This window comes from Papaver somniferum, chromosome 4 (genome assembly GCF_003573695.1).
Source record: "Papaver somniferum cultivar HN1 chromosome 4, ASM357369v1, whole genome shotgun sequence".
In the NCBI taxonomy this organism is placed as follows: Eukaryota; Viridiplantae; Streptophyta; class Magnoliopsida; order Ranunculales; family Papaveraceae; genus Papaver; species Papaver somniferum.
In genome coordinates this window covers 63,595,072-63,614,497 of record NC_039361.1, presented here as the reverse complement: position 1 = coordinate 63,614,497, position 19,426 = coordinate 63,595,072, and positions in this window count along the sequence as shown.

Genomic DNA, 19,426 nt, shown 5'->3' with positions numbered 1-19,426 from the left:
CTTTTCAGAAAGCAAAAATATATTCGGAACAGAGGCAAAAGTGTCTATTTGAACTATGGAGCCGTGCACCGGAGCCCATGGATGAAAGTTGATTGTGTAGGAGTTGTCAAGGAAGTCAACCAGGTTTAAGCCAGATCTTGGGCGCCTGTTTATCCAGCGAAGTATCCTAGAACCACCCCAAGACTCGGGAAGTAAGCCAGCGGTTTGGGAGCGCACTTCTCGAAATGCTCCCACAACCACGCTTGAAGAAAAGCGACATGGACGTACGAGTCCACTTTCATGTAGCCGTTTGAAGCACGCATGTCCTCAACCAGATGATCCAAATGTGTGTACAGAGAACCGAGAAACAAGTTGCCAATGGGGAGAAAAACACCTTTCGCTAATCTGATGGAAAACTTAATGAGACCCTGTCTTATTTCCTTCTTACCAGAGCCATCGTCAAAAATGTCCCTGGATAACCAAAGAACCAAGAATGTCGCGACATGAAGCGTACTATTCTTTTGATCTGGCTCCAACTCATCTGGGAACCATTGAGACACCCACCAGCTGCAGAAACACCTCGTCTCGTTTTTCTTCCGAGAAAAACCTTTTGACTTCGCAATGAGAGCAGCGTGCATTTGTTCTTCATCTTCAGACAAGGTGATATCAAGATTCCCTGTTATGGGAAGGTTCAGCAAGACAGCCACACTTTCCAAAGAGACAGTCATTTCACCCCACCTGCATATGGCTGTGTGAGTGTCTGGACACCATAGAGAGACGAAAGCAACTAAGCTCGGGATATCTTTCCTGATTTGAAGCGCCGCAGAAGCTGTGACAGTGCCAAGGATTTTCGTTTTGATCATATTTTCTTTTACGCAGTCCTGACTTATCATGAATTGCATCCACTTGTCGAAAGAGCGCAACGAACTCTGACAGATTCTGAAGTCAATGGAAGAAGCATGATACTCTTGCCTCTGAAGGAAAAATCGTATTACACAACCTGGTCGAACCGACTAGGTGTCTCCTTCACCTTTTGAACCGGTCAGGAGGACGGGCACGAACTTGAGATGATTTCTCCTAGCTGTGGAGGACGTTGTGAAAAATTCATCATCCATGTTTGGCTTAGAGGTGCCAATATTTTTCGAATCCGCGACAGGGATTCTCAGGTGAATCCTAACGGGACCTTCTTAAGCTACTTACGCTTTCAACTACAACAAAAGAAAGGGATATAAAAAAAAATTACTACTGGAAGGAGGGTGCACGAGGATTACTTTATCAGCAATGAAGAATTCATTTCAGTTGCAAGCCACTATATTTTCAACCACAAGTCATAACACACATAACCGAAGAAATGGAAACTAGCGAACCCTATGTATCCACAGAAAGCACACTCCTTACCAAAATTGTACCTCGCAGCGGAAAGTATGCGCCCGACCAAGAAAGCACGCTCCACCGTGGAAATTATACACACGGCTACACCAAGAAAAAGGGAAACCCTAAAATATAGGTTTTCATGGGAAAGGAATTGGTGGCATTCACCTGCATGTGCAGGCCTATTATTGCATAATAATTGAGGTGTTTAACGCTATTACGGTGTTCACGCTAAAATATTTCTACAAGTTCATAGAAGATATACCTACGGCTAGGGTTTGCGCCAATAAAAAAAAAGTGGAAAGAGATTGAAGGAGAAACCCTTGAGTACATACCTGGAATGCTTGCTCGCTTTATTGCTACCACTCTGCCGCTAGCACAAGGACGTGAGAACAAGGGTACAAAATAAGAGAGAGAGCAACCCCTTTTATAGGCGTGATACTTTGAAATTTGAATAAGGAAAGGATTCCTTATTTGATCCACGAATGGGAAAAGGCAATTGGGACCGCAAGAACAAGTCTCACGGTGCCCAACAGTTCGCGCCATGCCTTGCCTCACGGTGCCCAAAGAGTCTGCGCCATGCCTTGCCTCACGGTGCCCAACAGTCCGCGCCATGCCATGCTGGCACCGTGCCAAGAGTCCGCGCCATGCCGAGCGAGCGCCATACCAAGCCAACATTCTGCATCTCAACCAGCAATCGCCCCTACCATTCTCACGGTCTAACCAGCAACACCACGGGAAGGATTTACGCGAGGCCGTCAACGAAAGAATCACGGATTCTCAGAAGACTCCCGAAAAAGGTCAGACGGATCTTCCTGATCATCTTTTCTTGACTTTCAATTTCGATTTTGTCCTTTCCTGTCACCATCTTATGCTTATCTCCCAACAATGCTCATGTTCCGAGCTAAGCATGGGACTTAATGTTGATTGTGGTTTTTAGCTTAGGGTTAAAATCGTAAAACCTTACATCTGACATGACGTCACTACAACCACTAGCACATTTATTGAATCATTCAACATGCCTACATAAAAATTACTAGGGTACCTTTTTTTATATACGCTATATTCCACGACAGAACCCTCAATACTGACTGGCAACATCTCCGCGCCAAGGCATGCCGACCAAGCCAGCCGCACCACGGTGCCAATGGCATACCATGCTAGCCAAATATCTGCGCCAAGGCATGCCAACCATGCCAGATGCACCAGAGTGCCAATGGCATACCATGCCAGCCATATCTCCGCGCCAAGGCATGCCAACCATGCCAGCCGCACCACAGTGCCAATGACATACCATACCAGCCACATCTCCGCGCCAAGGAATGCCGACCATACCAGCCGCTCCACAGTGCCAATGGCATACCACATGTCCGCGCCAAAGCCATGTCGGCCCTACCACATGTCGCTGACTGCCAAACGAAGGGTTGCAAAAATCAACGTCTACCCTTCAATCTGAGATGCAGACCTTAGCCGCCCAAGTTTGCCACCTAACGCATGGAAACTTCCGGCCCGAGGCCAAACATCACGGTTTTGTCGAAACCCTAATTTTGGCGGGTCTAAAATATGCCAAAGCTATGCCAGCCCTACCACATACCGCTGGCTGCCAAACAAAGGGTTGCAACAATCAACGGCTACCCTTCCATCTGAGATGCAGATCTTAGCCGTCCAAGTTCGCCACCTAACGCATGGCAACTTCCGGCCCGAGGCCAAACATCACGGTTTTTCCAAAACCCTAATTTTGGCCGAGCCTAAATTATGCCAAAGCCATGCCGGCCCTACCACAGGCCGCTGGCTGGCAAACGAAGGGTTGCAACAATCAACGGCTACCCTTCCATCTAAGATGCAGATCTCAGCCGTCTAATTTCTCCACCAAACGCATGGAAACTTCCGTCCCGAGGCCAAACATCAAGGTTTTGCCAAAACCCTAATTATATCCGCGCCTAAAATATGCCAAAGCCATGTCGGCCCTACCACATGCCGCTAGCTGCCAAACGAAGGGTTGCAACAATCAACGACTACCCTTTCATCTAAGATGCATATCTCAGCCGTCCAAGTTCGCCACCTAACGCATGGAAACTTCCGGCCAAAGGACAAACATCACGGTTTTGCTAAAACCCTAATTTTGGGCTCGCCTAAAATATGCCAAAGCCATGCCGGCCCTACTTCAAGCCGATGGCTGGCAAACGAAGGGTTGCAAAAATCTACGGCTACCCTTCCATCTGAGATGCAGATATCATCCGTCCAAGTTCGCCATCTAACGCATGGAAATTTCCGGCCCAAGGCCAAACATCACGGTTTTGTCAGAACCCTAATTTTGGTCGCGCCTAAAATATGTCAAAGCCATGCCGGCCCTACCACATGCCACTGGCTGCCAAACGAAGGGTTGCAACAATCAACGGCTACCCTTCCATCTGAGATGCAGATCTCAGCTGCCCAAGATCGCTACCTAACGCATGGAAACTTTCAGCCTGAGGCCAAACATCACGGTTTTGCCAAAACCCTAATTTTGCACGCGCCTAAAATATGCCAAAGCCATGCCCGGCCCTACCACATGCCGCTGGTTGCCAAATGAAGGGTTGCAACAATCAACGACTACCCTTCCATCTGAGATGCATATCTCAGCCGTCCAAGTTCGCCACCTAACGCATGGCAACTTTCGGCCCGAGGCCAAACATCACGGTTTGGCCAAAATCCTAATTTTGGCCGCGCCTAAAATATGCCAAGCCATGTCGGCCCTACCACATGCCTCTGGCTGCCAAACGAAGGGTTGCAACAATCAATGGCTACCCTTCCATCTGAGATGCATATCTCAGCTGCCCAAGATCGCTACCTAACGCATGACAACTTTCGGCCTGAGTCCAAACATCACGGTTTTGCGAAAACCCTAATTTTCCACGCGCCTAAAATATGCCAAAGCCATGCCCGATCCTACCACATGCCGCTGGTTTCCAAATGAAGGGTTGCAACAATGAACGGCTACCCTTTCATCTGAGATGCAAATCTTAGTCGTCCAAGTTCGCCACCTAACGCATGGCAACTTCCGGCCCGAGGCCAAACATCACGGTTTTGCCAAAACCCTAATTTTGGCCGCGCCTAAAATATGCCAAAGCCATTCCGGCCCCACCACATGCCGCTGGATGCCAAACGAAGGGTTACAACAATCAACGGCTTCCCTTCCATCTGAGATGCAGATCTCAGCCGTCCAAGTTCGTCATCTAACGCATGGTAACTTCCGTCCCAAGGACAAACATCACGGTTTTGTCAGAACCCTAATTTTGGTCGTGCCTAAAATATGCCAAAGCCATGCCGGCCCTACCACATGCCACTGGCTGCCAAACGAAGGGTTACAACAATCAACGGCTACCCTTCCATCTGAGATGCAGATCTCAGTCGTCCAAGTTCGCCACCTAACGGATGGAAACTTCCGGCCAAAGGCCAAACATCACGGTTTTGCTAAAACCCTAATTTTGGGCTCGCCTAAAATATTCCAAAGCCATGCCGGCCCTACTTCAAGCCGATGGCTGCCAAACGAAGGGTTGCAACAATCTACGGCTACCCTTCCATCTGAGATGCAGATCTCAGCCGTCCAAGTTCGCCATCCAACGCATGGAAACTTCCGGCCCAAGGCCAAACATCACGGTTTTGCCAGAACCCTAATTTTGGCCGCGCCTAAAATATGTCAAAGCCATGCCGGCCCTACCACATGCCACTGGCTGCCAAACGAAGGGTTACAACAATCAACGGCTACCCTTCCATATGAGATGCAGATCTCAGCCGTCCAAGTTCGCCACCTAACGCATGGAAACTTTTGGCTCAATGCCAAGCCTTAATTTTGGTCGCGCCTAAACTATGCCAAAACCCTAATTTTGGCCACGCCTAAACTACGCCAAAATCCTAGCTCGGCCGCACCTAAGCTTTTCCACTGGTTGTAAATGAAGGGTTGCAACAATCAACGGCCACCCTTCCTCCTGAGATGCAATTCCCAGCCGTAAAAGCGCCATCAAACGCATGGAAACTTTTGGCCCAATGCCAAGCACTAATTTTGGCCGCACCTAAACTATTCCTAAACCCTAGTTTTGGTCGCGCCTAAACAACGGCAAAATCCTAGCTCGGTCGCGCCTAAACCATGACACTGGGTGCAAACGAAGGATTGCAACAATCAACGGCCACCCTTCCTCCTGAGATACGAATCTCAGCTATACAAACTTGCCGCCAAACGATTTATGGAAATCTCTTGGCCATATCGCCAATTCTTGACCACGTCGCCAATTCTTGACCACGACGCCAAAAACCTAATTTGGCCATGCCAAGAGCATGCAACCGCTGCAACCATGCCGCTGGTTGCCAAACGAAGGGTTGCAAAAATCTACGGCTACCCTTCCTCCTGAGATACAGATCTCATCCCTACAAACCTGCCACCAAACGACTCGTGGAAATGTCTTGGCTGCGATGCTAACTCTTGGTCACGACACCAACCTGGCTGCGATGCTAACTCTCTGGTCACGGAACCAACCTGGATACGATGCATATTCTTTGGTCACGACACCAACTTGGCTACAAACGCCACATCCTTTGGCCATGCCACATGTAGCAACATGCTACACGTTTTCCACGAAAACACTCGAGACATCAAAACATGTCACAAACTGGGGGATGCTCATCAAGGTATTGGTCTGGAGGTTTACAGCGTGCGACGTACACTACGCCCGTTACAGGAAAGTGTCATAAGGGTGAGTCGGTATGTAAATACAAGAAGTAATGGTGAAACATTTCCTTCATTATGGGAACATCAATTCCAGGCGTTACCCGTTACCATTTTCTTCCATTTACTCAACTGTTTCCACTTCTTACGAGACCAGGGTACGTTTCGTTGCTACTTGTATAAATAGGTCTCACCTATTTCCACCAAATACAAGTTTTGGGTCAGGAGCATACAACACTCAGAAATCACTTGTTAGCTTTCCCGTCTGTTAGCTTTCCACTTTCTGATACAAGTCGTTAAACAACTACTCTTCCCGAATCAACTGTTCTATTCTCAACACTCTCTTCGCTTCCCTCCCTAAGACCAACCCTTCTCTTTCACTTTGTGACCGAAGTAAGTCTGGAACGGCTATTTCTTGGTTTAGGCCGGAATTGTACAGATTGATCTCTCGAATCAAATTACTCCCTTGCAGTACATTGTTTAGGGTTTACACTCGTTTCTCACCCACACACACAAAATTACCAAACTCAGCAGAAACTTTTTTCACTCTCAAACAGATCAAATGAGCAAACATGCCCATTTCAGCAAAAATCAAGAATTTCAGTCAAGATCAAACTCTTCTGAAAATCCAACATGTTGCTCAAACGCACACCAGAAAATACTGAAACTCTCAGGATTGAGATACGGTCATTGTGGTGACACGGTCATGCTCTCTTGACCGACCAAGGGCGGCTCTAAGGCTTGCAACGAGCCGGTCCCACACACTTTCATAATTTTGACCTAATTTGCTCAATTGCTCATACTGGGACCAAACTCTTTTCAACCAACCTGGAGTTTACTCAAATGACCACATGCTGGTCCCACAACCACCAAGGGCCGGTTTCATACCCTCTTGGTCGGTTCCCCACTTTTCATAATTATGTTTTATCACCTAATGCTGAATCGAGCAATATTTCAATAAATGATGAAACCGTCATTTAATCATCATTCTTCCACCATCCGGCCAACTAAGGACCCTGGTGCATGCTCACTCGAGCACTTGGGAGCCATATGGACGTCCATCATCCCATCTGGTCGGTCGCTCGATCACTCATGACCTATTATCAGCGATTCATCAATTGACAGATAATTGATTTAAAATTAGGGTTTCGAATAAATGCTCCACGAATCATCATTCTGAGCAAGATTCAAACACTAATGAATTTATGTTGATCCAGCAATCAACACCTGGATTAATTATAATATTTGGTAATATACCAATATTTTAATTAATATTTTATTGGGTCACGTCACCAATAAATAATTTGTCGAATTGAGCAATACTTGCTCAGTTGCTCAAATATTGATCCAACTATCAAATTCAGTAAATTATCGGTAATTTATTAAAACTAGCAATACTTGCTCAGTTACTCAAATATTGATCCAGCTATCAATATTATCAGCAGTCCATCATCAAATTTACAATTTTTGCTAACACGTGCAATATCAACATCATTCAAAGAACTACGCATGTTCAATCCATGAATAACTGAGTACTTGTCACTCATGCTCAATTCAACAAAATCTAGACTCACTGTCTAATCAGTCAAAAACTGACTAATTAATACACACGTCTGTCATCCAGACTCCACGATTCGTGAGACATCAATCACATTACGTTGGGAGATATCAATTAGGGTTTTGGTCTGGCGGCCTACAACACGTGGATTCATCTACAATGAGAAATATGTGAGTAAGTCGTGAAAACGGTTGAACGAGTTAGCAAAGTAGTGGGTGGATGGTTAACCGAGTATCCACACGACTTGGAATTGGCTTCGCCACGATTTTCTACTTGCCCACTCTTTCACTCAAGAAACCGTCACACTTACAGGGATCAAGGTCTTTATGCAATATAAATAAGTCTCTGAATCCATGATTGAAGGACATGATCACTAGCTATCAGCAATTGTCTACACAGAATTTCTCGAGTAACTACTCTCAAGAATTTATCAATCTATCAGAACTTATTCGAACTCATCAATTCACCAAATTTGCAGAAACCTTCAAACATCTAAAATCCTTGATCATCACTGATCCCACACAATTCTCATATTCCCTCCTACAGATCAACCCATCTCCCTCTTTGAGACCGAATTGACTCTGGAACGACCATTGACTTGGTTTAGGCCGGAGTCCTATAGATTGATCTCTCGAATCTAATCACTCCCTTTGCAGTGCATCTGTGTGAGGTTAAGAAGTCGTCTCTTCACTTCCCTAAAAAACCAGCGAATTATTTTTCCCCATCTACAACAATAAAACCCAAAATTAAGAAAACACCCAAAAATTGCAATCATTCGAGTATATGGTGAAGGTAGGGATTCAATTTTTGTCCCGTTTCTTGAATTTGATGTTTGAAATCACAAGTTAGGTATATATTGGCTTGCAATGATAGGGTTTGAAGGCGACGAAGGGAGATACTCGACGCACTGATCTCAAGAGAGAGAAATGGTCTGGTATCCGGAGTATACTTTTCATACTTATACGGTCCATCAAAACGCGACATCAGTGCGTCAAATTTAGGGATACATACGGAAATTGCTAATTGTATAGTATCCGCTCGGGTATATTGAAAAGCTCGTGTTATTTTGTGTAACATTATTGCAAGCCGTGGTATGAAACAGAAATATACCTCCAGCCGTGCCTTCCAAAAACAATTTAACCAAATCAAATTCCCAATTTTAGTAAACAGATGAAGGAATTTTTCTATCATGTTTATGTCGATAACATCATCAACATATTTACTCTTAATTCTCCTTCAAAATTCTACTCATCCATAGTTTAAATCATGTTCTTCCAATTTTCAGTAGAGATGATGATAAAAATAAGAAGAATGAGAAGAAGAAAAAGTGAAAATTCCCCGAACAAGAATATGTATTCTTGTTTTTATTTCACCATGAAAATTAAAAAGACCAAAATGCCCTCAACCCATTCCATTTGATGACACATGTGTATTAGTGTGAAGGAATGCATGTAGATCTATTTAGGCACCCACACTTTGGTTGCAAATTGTCATAATGTTAATGACACTCAAACATAAGATAAATTTCAAAAAAGTGTAAAATTTTGACTAACCACTTTGCTTAAACCCGAGAAAAGGTTCGGGGTATTACATCAATTTTCATCTAACTCAATCAGGAGGGTTGAATCATTTTCCAAGGCAAACGGTAAACAACGGGGTAAAGAAGGATGATTCTTATAACCTCAGTGACACCACTGCAACTCTTGCAGCCATTATGAAAGCGCAAAAGGCGCAAGAAGAAAGAATAAAAGAACTGGAACGGATTAACAGGAGGCTAGAAAGGAAAAACCGTAAGCTAAAATGCAGAACGAAGAAAAAAGTGCCACTCAATATCATGGAGGAAATCCCCGAGGAGGAAAACCATTTTGAGAATTTTTGCAAGACGATGAGCGAGTCTACATCCCTGACACCTCAAATGAGGAGACAGAGGGTCGTTTTCCTAAGGGAAGCAAAGGAGTTCTAAACAAGGAGGACAACCCGTCCGAGGGGTCATCCGATGTCGATCCTAGACATAAGTGAGGAAATAAGAAAGAAGGCAAAAATAAAACCAACTGCGTGGCCGAGAATATCGCAGTTGTAAAGCCAAAACGAGGGGAGACTTCAAAGTCAACCCGCTCTAAGCTAGTGTCGTATGTCAAACAATCCTATAAAGACTCGGGGAGATCAAGATATCGTAAACCAAGAAGTTTCTTTCTCGCCCAAAAAGGAGCGGGGGAGAAGAAAGAAGGCTGAAACGAGGCACATTGACGATCAATTGCAAGTTCGACTCTGCCAACTCGAAGCAATATGCAGAGAGTCTACAGGAAGACAAGGAGGCCAAAAATTGGCAGAAGTAATGCAGGAGGAAGGACAGTCTCCCCTAGCGGAGATTTTATTGGCTCAATCATTTCCCAGGAAATGCTCACTCCCAACATTCACAACTCCCTTCAGCGGGACCGGCGATGCGATCGAACATCTCAGGTCTTATCGCATAATATTGAGACAATTGAGTCGCTACGATGTAGTGATGTGTAAGTTCTTTCCAGCCAGTCTAAAAGCCGAGGACCTAATGTGGTTCAGCAACTTGCCGAAAGAATCGGTTAAGTCATTTTCCCACCTATTCGAGCTATTTTTAGAAGCATACATGCATAACATCCGAGTCAATCCAGAGATCGACATGTTGTTCCAATTAGCTCGAGGACCAAATGAGTCACTCCGCTCTCTTGTAACTCGGTCGAGAAAATTATGTGCCGAAATCGGAAACGTACGCGATCTTGGGCTTCAAAAACAGTCTTAGGAAGACAGACCCCATATTCATCGAATGTACGAAACCATGCCACCCTGCTTAGGAAAATTGAGAGAAATTCAGGAGGACTACATGGCCCTTGAAGAACTCCAAGATGGGACCTACAATAAGTTGGACAGAGGAAACAGTAGAGGAACAAATGTGGTAGAACCGCATAACCCTCAGACACAAGCCCGAGGAGCACGGCGATCCAACAACGGATCCACACAGTTCGATAAACATCTAAGTTGAGGATGGAAAGGGCGAGACCAATCCCAACAAAAGAAAGGAAAATTTGTAGACCTGGTCTACACGAAGTTAAGCACTCCCATTTCCGAGATCTTCGGGAAGGTCGACGATAAGTACAAGGTTAACTTCCCATGGAATTGAGGGCAACAGCCCGAACACGCTAAGAATAGAACAGATTTATGTGAATTCGACCAGTTTTACATCCATTCGACAGGCTCATGTAGAGATTTGAAGAAAGTGGTGCATGATAGGATTAATGACGGTAAGCTCCAAGAGTATATCGCACAACTAGCAACTCAACAGGTGACATTACCATCCGTACATCGTGTGTAAATCCCATGCGAGGCACAATATCTGGGGTGCAACACAATACCGCACTCCGCTATTACTGCTTTCATACCCGAAGGAAGTATTACAGGGCGAATTCATAAGCGCAACTTTGAAGGTAACGATGTTTTCAGTGTGGCAAATGAATCTCCCATGGAGGAGTGGATGAAAAAACCTATCAGTTTTTTTTGCTTCCGAGGCACCAGACAATGGAATAAACCATAACAATCCCCTAGTAGTCACGATGGCCATCACGCTCCCTGAGCATGAGGATGATGAGGAGAATCCAAAGGCGCTATCATGGGCTATGCCTAAGATACTAATTGACGGAGGAAGTTCCATCGAAATTTTATTTTACGAGACATTCAAGAAAATGGGTCTAAGAGACGAGTATCTAATACCATCAACATATAATATATTTGGCTTCAATGGAAGCATCCATTGTTAGGTGGCTATTGTACCCAATAAATCGGTCCCTCCAGACTAGTTTAAGGGTGCATCTGACACGACTTAAAAATGTTTCTAGTCGGGTCCAGTTTCAATCACTTGGATCTATTTTGTCTAGATTCCCAAAAAGAAAACTAAAAAATTACGTAAAACCAAGAATCCATCACGTGCCGTTACGGCTAGATTATAAAACAAAGTTTAGACAACTTAGACAAGATAAAGGACGTTTCGGATACATTTTTGGGAAAGCTAAATTGATGGCTGTGGTTGTTTATATCATTGTTATATCATTAATTTCTTACAATAAATATTTTATTAATCTCTCATTGTTTAAATGTCTTATAATTATCTTAATAAATATATTTTAATTAAATAAATAATAAAATTTTCAATAAAGAAATATAATAACTTCAAAAATTCTCTTTCCAACTCTTTACATTTTTCTAAATATATATATCTTTATTAAATAGATAATGATTTTATTAATAATCATATCTATAGGAATTAGGGATAATCGGGGTGGTGTTTGTGAGTGGTGGTGCATGAAACAGGTGACGATAGTGATGGTGGTGGAAAAGGTGATGGTAATGGGTGGTTCTGGTGATGGTAGTGCAGGTTCAGTATGGTAGTGGGAAAATGTTTATTGTGTATCATTATGACAAAAATAATATTATTACGAAAATTGTGTTTGAATTTTTTAATGTGAAGACTTACAATTGAACAAAATTATTACATAACTGTTATTGATTTCAGCCATGCTCCAGCAAAGGATCCTTGGCGGCACTTAACCTCCTCGCCCAGAACAATGAAGTGTTGACCTTTTTTTAACCCTTGCCTTTTCTTTATGGCCCCTCCAAATACCGAATCCACCCGTATCGATACACAATACTGAAATCATCCGCCCTGCCTGCAGAAGATACCCGAGGCAACCACGAAATCTACTTTTGCTGCTGAATAAGCGCTGTGAATACTCCATCTTTGTTATTTTTAGGATTTAAATAAGTAAAACAACAACTACTTTTAGGTGTCAATATCAAAATGTCGCGTAATTTATAAAACAAAGTCTAGACAAGTCATGCAAAATAAAGAGCGGCCAAGATTTATTTAGGGAAAAGATAAATCAATGTCCATTTTCGTGGTTGTTTACATTTTTTATTGTATCATTAATTTCTCATAATAAATATTTTATTAACCTTACATTGTAAAAATCTTATAATTATCTTCATAAATGAATTTTCATTAAATATTTTATTAATCTTTCATTATAAATGTCTTACAATTATCTTAAGAAATACCCTTTCATCATTAAATATTTTATCAGTGTTTCTTTATAAATGTCTTATACTTATCTTAATAAATACTTTCATAAGATTAAAAAAAAAAGATAAAAAATGATAAAAAATAAATTTTTTAATAATTATATCAATCGGGTGTTATTTGTGGGTGGGGTCCATGGAGCCGGTGACAATAGTGATGAGGTAGTGGTGATAGTAGTGCAAGTGGCCAGTGTGGTAGTCATGTAGTGGGAAATTCTTATTCTATGTCATTAGGACACAAGTAAATTATTATGGAAGTTGTGGTTGATTCTTCTAATGTGAAAATAAGATGGTTATAATATAAAAGAAACAATTGTACAGGCTACCACAATTTTACCTAAAAACAACCCGAGAAAAAATCAACGATAATAAGGTAATGGATCTACTTTCGGGATAGTAAAGGTTTTCAATAATGTTTCACTCAGTGGTTTCTTCGAGACAATTATTACGGATAACCTAACAATTCTCCCAAAAAAAAAACATGAAAAAGAATTGTCACTATATATAGAGCCAACATGAAAGTGACAAGGGTTAAAATTGACATAATCCCTCTTTTACTTATTGTGGAGGTCGTGCCGTTATGCCTCGGGTGAAGTTCTAGTACCTATATAATGCACGCATAATCAAACAAATATATAAAAAGATTATGTCGATGTCGTCTTTACGAAGTTCCAAAAGATAAGCATTTATACTTCGTAATTCAATAAATTCCTTGACACTTTAATCATACTGTTATGACCAAGTCTAACCAATAGAGTATTATTTATATACATCTTCGCATGTTATGTTTTCAATATAATCCGTCTTAAAAGATAAACTAGGAATAGAAACAAGATCAAGTCAATATTACTAACCTCAAGTGGAAGGATGATGTCGTCGTTGTAGTCGTTACTTCTTCACATTCACCAGGTCCTCGGAGTAATATTTGTACGCCTCAACATTCCTAGACTTTTTAGTCTAACCTAAACGAAGTTGACTCTAGTATTTAATCAAGAGACTCTAGATGAGTTTTGATACTAAAATATGAGAACCAAACTTGACATACCGACGCTTATTGGGTTCAAACGAGCTATGCTCTAACAAAACGATTTGTTTACGTAATTTTAGAAATACTAAGAAATGTTATAAGATTTGGTTGTTTAAGGTATATATGTTTTTTTGAATCCGTAAGATTTGTTAGATTTTTTTGTTTCAGATTTTTTTTTATCTATGTAATTGGCTGGAAAATATATTGTGAGGCAAAAAATGTTCTCCTCGTTTTTTATTAGGGAAATCTGATATATATTACTAAAAGAAAGTATTTGTGGGTCGAGAATCAACCAGAAGCGAGAATTAACCACAAACTCCGATAAATGAGAGCGCTCGAAAAAATTCTGTTATTATATAGAGAATAATCTGCCCCCTATCCGCCACTTCGGCTTTCCTTGGCTGGTTCCTCATGAGGCTCGCTGGTAGGCTAGTACGACAACCTGTTCAATTAATGTAGTAGTGCGTTTTTGGAACTTAGCTTGTTAGGCTTCCACTTAGTTTCTTTTTATAATATTATTTATCCAATAACAACAATAATGTGGCTTTTTTTCTAGACCAATTATGAAAAAACTTATTTCAAAAACCCATCGTATATATGAGAAACCCATAATTAATTGTGAGAAGATTTGTTTACTAAAATAACATTTTACCTAATTGAAAAAAGTAATTAAAAATAATAACAAAACGGTAAAATATTGAGATTAAATTCCCTAAAATATCTCCCTAATTTTAAGTTTCCAATATTTTCACCAAAATTAGGTAGACTCCATTTTATGAAAATTTCAATAGTTCCATTTATGAAAAGTTCATATTTCAAGGTTCATGAAAATTCCAGTTTTCACCTGTTAATTGATGAAATATCCAATTTTCACTTATTATCAGGTGCAGTTTGTGAAAATTAAAACTTTCAACAATATTTATCGTTAGGCGAGAACGGGAAATTTTAATTTTCACCTGTGTTTAGCGTCATAATTGTTGAAATATTTGGTTTTCACATATAAAAATCATTTCAATAATTTACATCGGCTCACTTTTAACGGTTTTATCTAAATACCACCCATAGCCTAAAAGCATAATGATTGTAGACCTAATGTAAATTGAGTGATAAAAACATGTCTTCTTCTCTGCTACCACCCTAATACAGAAATATCCATTATCACCATTGCCACTAACAACATCCTCCTCGTCACCACCACCACTCTCTACATATACCATGGATCTTAGGTATATAGATTATTTATAATACCCATCAAATTAGAAAGGAATTAATGTATGTTACTCCAATGGATTTGAACTAATTCTATGAAATTTACGGAATACTTTTCAAAAACTGATATTGTTGAATAGGATTAAAATTGAAACTTGATTTTTTTCATTTTTAAAGTTTGAAACCTAATCAATTTAAATAATATAAAATAAAACCTCACTTTTATCTCGAAATTAAAATTGTAATTAAGATTAAGATTAATCTTTAAAAGGTTGAGATCTTGATGATGTTAAGTTGAAGGTGGTGGTGGTGGCGGTGGCGGCGGCGATGCTGTAGTTGTTATAGATGCTAACTCTTATAGTTGGTGGTCGATAATCAAAAGATGAGAGAAGAGAAATTGATGTTGTTATAGATGGATTCAAATTTCCTCGTGGTGACTAAAATTGAGTATAACTCATTTGTTGAAGGAGGATAAGTAATAGAGATTTGGGTCTGGCTGACGAAGACAACAGTAATGTGGATTGAAATTTGATCTAATTGGGGATTCATTTGTGGTCTAAATTATCATCAGTTGAAGTAGTAATCTGAGAAAGAAGTTAGGGTCATAAAGAGAACGGTATATGGTTGGAACAATTAGGTGGTGATGGATTTTTGTCTGCGTGCATTAAGAGATGTTCATGGGTTTTGTATCTCCGATTGGCTGTTTAATGGTGGCTGATTAAGAAGGTGTTACGTGATTGTTAGAGAAGAAGGGCAACTTTTTATCACCCACTTTATATTAGGTCTACAATTATTGTATTTTTAGACTATGTGTGGTACTTAGGAAAAGTGTAGGTGGTATTTAAGTAAAACCCTTTTCATAGTCATCCAATAAACTAGAATCACATGAGGTTTTGTTTTAAATTACAAAACTAGGCATAAAAATTCAAGGTGACCAAACTTCTGGTACAAAAACCCCACTCAAATGTTGGGATTCATTAAAACTCCATCTTAAACTAAATTGATACAAAAACTCCGAATTTTAAAAAATTGATACAAAAACCCCAAATTTTAAAATTGGTTTCATCAAATTTTATGGTGAAACCAAAAATTGGTTTCATCAAATTTTATCAAATTCTATGATGGAGTTTTAATCAAATTTCATCAAATTCTATGAGGTTTCATCAAATTTTATGATGAAACCAAATTTCATCAAATTCTATGAGGTTTCATCAAATTTTATGATGAAACCAAATTTTGGTTTCATCAAATTTTATGATGAAACCAAATTTTGGTTCCATCAAAATTTTGTTTTTTGGTGTTTTCGTGTTATTTTTGTTTTGGCGAGTTTTTTGTGGATGGATAGTGATACCTTTGGGGTTATAACTCGCGGACCGTTTAAATTATCGTCCATTAATAGAGATGTTTGCCCCCCACCCAGAAAAAAAACAAGAAAAAAAAAAGAAAAAGAAAAATCTGACGAGCTACAAGATAATCATTGAGTACACTCGTATTGTAACAATAAATTAGAAGAAACAAGCGTTGGTATAGGATGCATATATTATATCTATATACAGGGACAACAACAAATCTATCTAGCGTCAAAGAAAGATAAAACTTAAAAGAAGAGACACATGGTTTATACCATGTACACTAGTACTGTTGATAAGCGCCTAAAATACATCATTTGAATATCATTTTTTTATGTTTTTCTTTAGCATTTCTCTTATATTTTTGTGTATTATGCTTGTTTATAATTTTTTAGGTTTATTGGAGTCATGTGACAAGAAAAAAGGAGAACAAAGTGTTAATACTGTTTGGCAACCTTGAAGATGGCAGACTCGAAGCGTGCAAGGACACAATGCTCTAATGTGTCAAAAGAGAAATTCACTGGAGCACCAGGCACTTATTACTCAGGGAAGCCAGCTGAATTTTACGGGGGTTTACTCAATAAATACGTTTGTATATTTGTATACATTTAAAAATAGTCATGAAAAAATTCCGTAAAGTTCTACAGAGTTGGAAAAATACTTTCACAATTTTGTAGAGTTGGCCTAATTCTTGTAGAGATTCGTAGAGTTCTAAAAAGTTATGAATTTTTTTTTAAAGAATTGTATAACAACCTAACATGACAAATCTAGATATTTGTAGAGTTTTATAAAATTTATGTAATCAAAAAAAATTCTCCAAAAACGCTGATTGCAAATTAAATTGAGCGGTAATCATAATTTAAAATACTTTAGCCATCAATGGAAATTTTTATTCCATCAAATAAAAAAATTAAAAAGAGTTTGATCGTATCATATATATATCCTAGGATATAATTTTTTTGAAAATAGAAAGAAATGGATCTAGAATATACGTGCAAGCGCTTGGATCAACTTGAAATAATAAAATAATATCAAAAAAATAAGCAAAAGATACTAATAAGTTAAGTTTTAAACTTTTGTTGAAGTATTTCAAAATCTTTCATATTTTGCAAAACTTTCTCTAAGGCAAATACAGTAAAACTTCGATAAATTAACAGTCTTGGACTGTTAAATTCTATCAATTTAGCGAAATACTAATTTATCGATAAATTAATGACTTATTATTACATCGAACAAACTAAATTTCCCTTTAAGTTTCTAAAATAAGTGTGTAGTATCAAATATCTAGAAATTTTATTTTCAGTTCAAATTATTTTCTAAATATTTTATGACATATTATGTGTATAAATTTATATACTTTAATGTTAAAATTAAAATAAGAAAAATAAAACACAATAAAATTATTTCGGAACTTCTCAAAGGAGTACAAAAAAAACTAAAGATGAAGTCCAATGTATTGCAAATGTGAAAAAAAATTCGCAGATACCTATTTTAATAAGCACCATAATATAATGTTATCGGAAAATGGGTCATTTGTCCAAATATTTTCAAAACATAGTTCAAATGGACGAGTAAAAATTAATATGGGTGAAATGGACAAAAAAAAATATCAAGGATGAAACTAGATTCATCCTGGCTTAAACTTAAAAAATAGCGAGGATGAAACTGGATGCATCCTGTGTAAATTAAAAATAAGAAATAGTATGTGAAAAATGGCAGGATGAAACCGTTTACATCCTGGCTATTTTTACATTTTTTCCATTTAAACAGTATCAAAATCTAAGTGTCCTTTTCACCCAGGAATTATTGGTTTTGGACTTTTTAACCAATTTTGTGTAATGTTATCACCCTGACTATTAGGCCGACCGAGCGAAGCGATGGAGGACCCTATATATGTTGACTTTGTGGCAACGTAGGACATGACTTTTTTTTTTCAATTTGACACAAAAAGTTTGGTGTCATACCCTTGAAATTTCCAGATTGTCCCTCCCTCCCTCTTAGTCCAATTATTATAACTTTATGTATCCTATTTATTAGGAGTATAGTTGGAACCCAAACTTTAATATCACATATCTAAAAATACATGGCTTAGAATTTTACAAATTTTATCTTGTTGGAATGGTTTTAAAAAAATCTACGCAACAAGTACAAACAACAATATCAAATTTAGAGTTTTTACGAAAAATTCGTAGATGTTTATCATTTAGGCACAATTTTCGAAAATCAAATGTGTATCCATTATGCAAATCAACACAAAGAATACATAATACCTTATGCAACCATATTTTGGTTTATGCATCAATTTATTCTCCGCTGCAACTAATAAAACGATGTACTCCCTCCGTTTCAAGAAAAGTGATCCTTTCACTTTAGGCACAATATTCTAAAATTGAATGCATAACCATTATACAAACCACCACAAAGGATGCGTAATACATTATGTAATCATATTTTGGTTTATGCATCGGGTAATTTTTAGTTTCAAGAAAAGTGATACTTTCACCCCCACTTTCGCGTCGTGTTAGGAAAAATGATACATTCGCGTCGATTTTTTTGGTCGGCCGTCCCACCGTGGCAGCGATCATCCAGTTAATTTATATTTTAGTTGGGACCTAGCTATTGGATATTAAATTTTTTATTATCTTATAAATTTAGCGGAGTTATTAATTTTGCACACTGGCCCAAGTCGGGACTGACAAAAAATATTATTTTAGCGAAGTTATTAATTTATCGCGGATTAATTTAACGAAGTTCTACTGTATACTCATAAATGTGATTCAAGGTCTTAAAAATTACCTCGCGTTTTTAGGGGCCACTCGAAAGGATTTAGGGGCCAACAATAAAACAAAAAAGGTCACCCAAAGGGAAAATGTAGCCAGCCCTTATCTCGCGTAATTCGTAATGGCGAAATTACCCTTATTTATTCGGAGGATATGATAACATTGTTATCCTCCGATTGCAATCGGAAGCCAAAATATTTCCCAGACTTCCGATTGTAGTCGGTGCAGTATTAGAATGATTTGTGTTCATTAATCGGGAGTGTACACAGCCATCCATAACCACTTGGTTCGTGTTTTGGATGCAGCGTTAATCGGGAGTTAAATATATTACAAAACCTACCGATTATA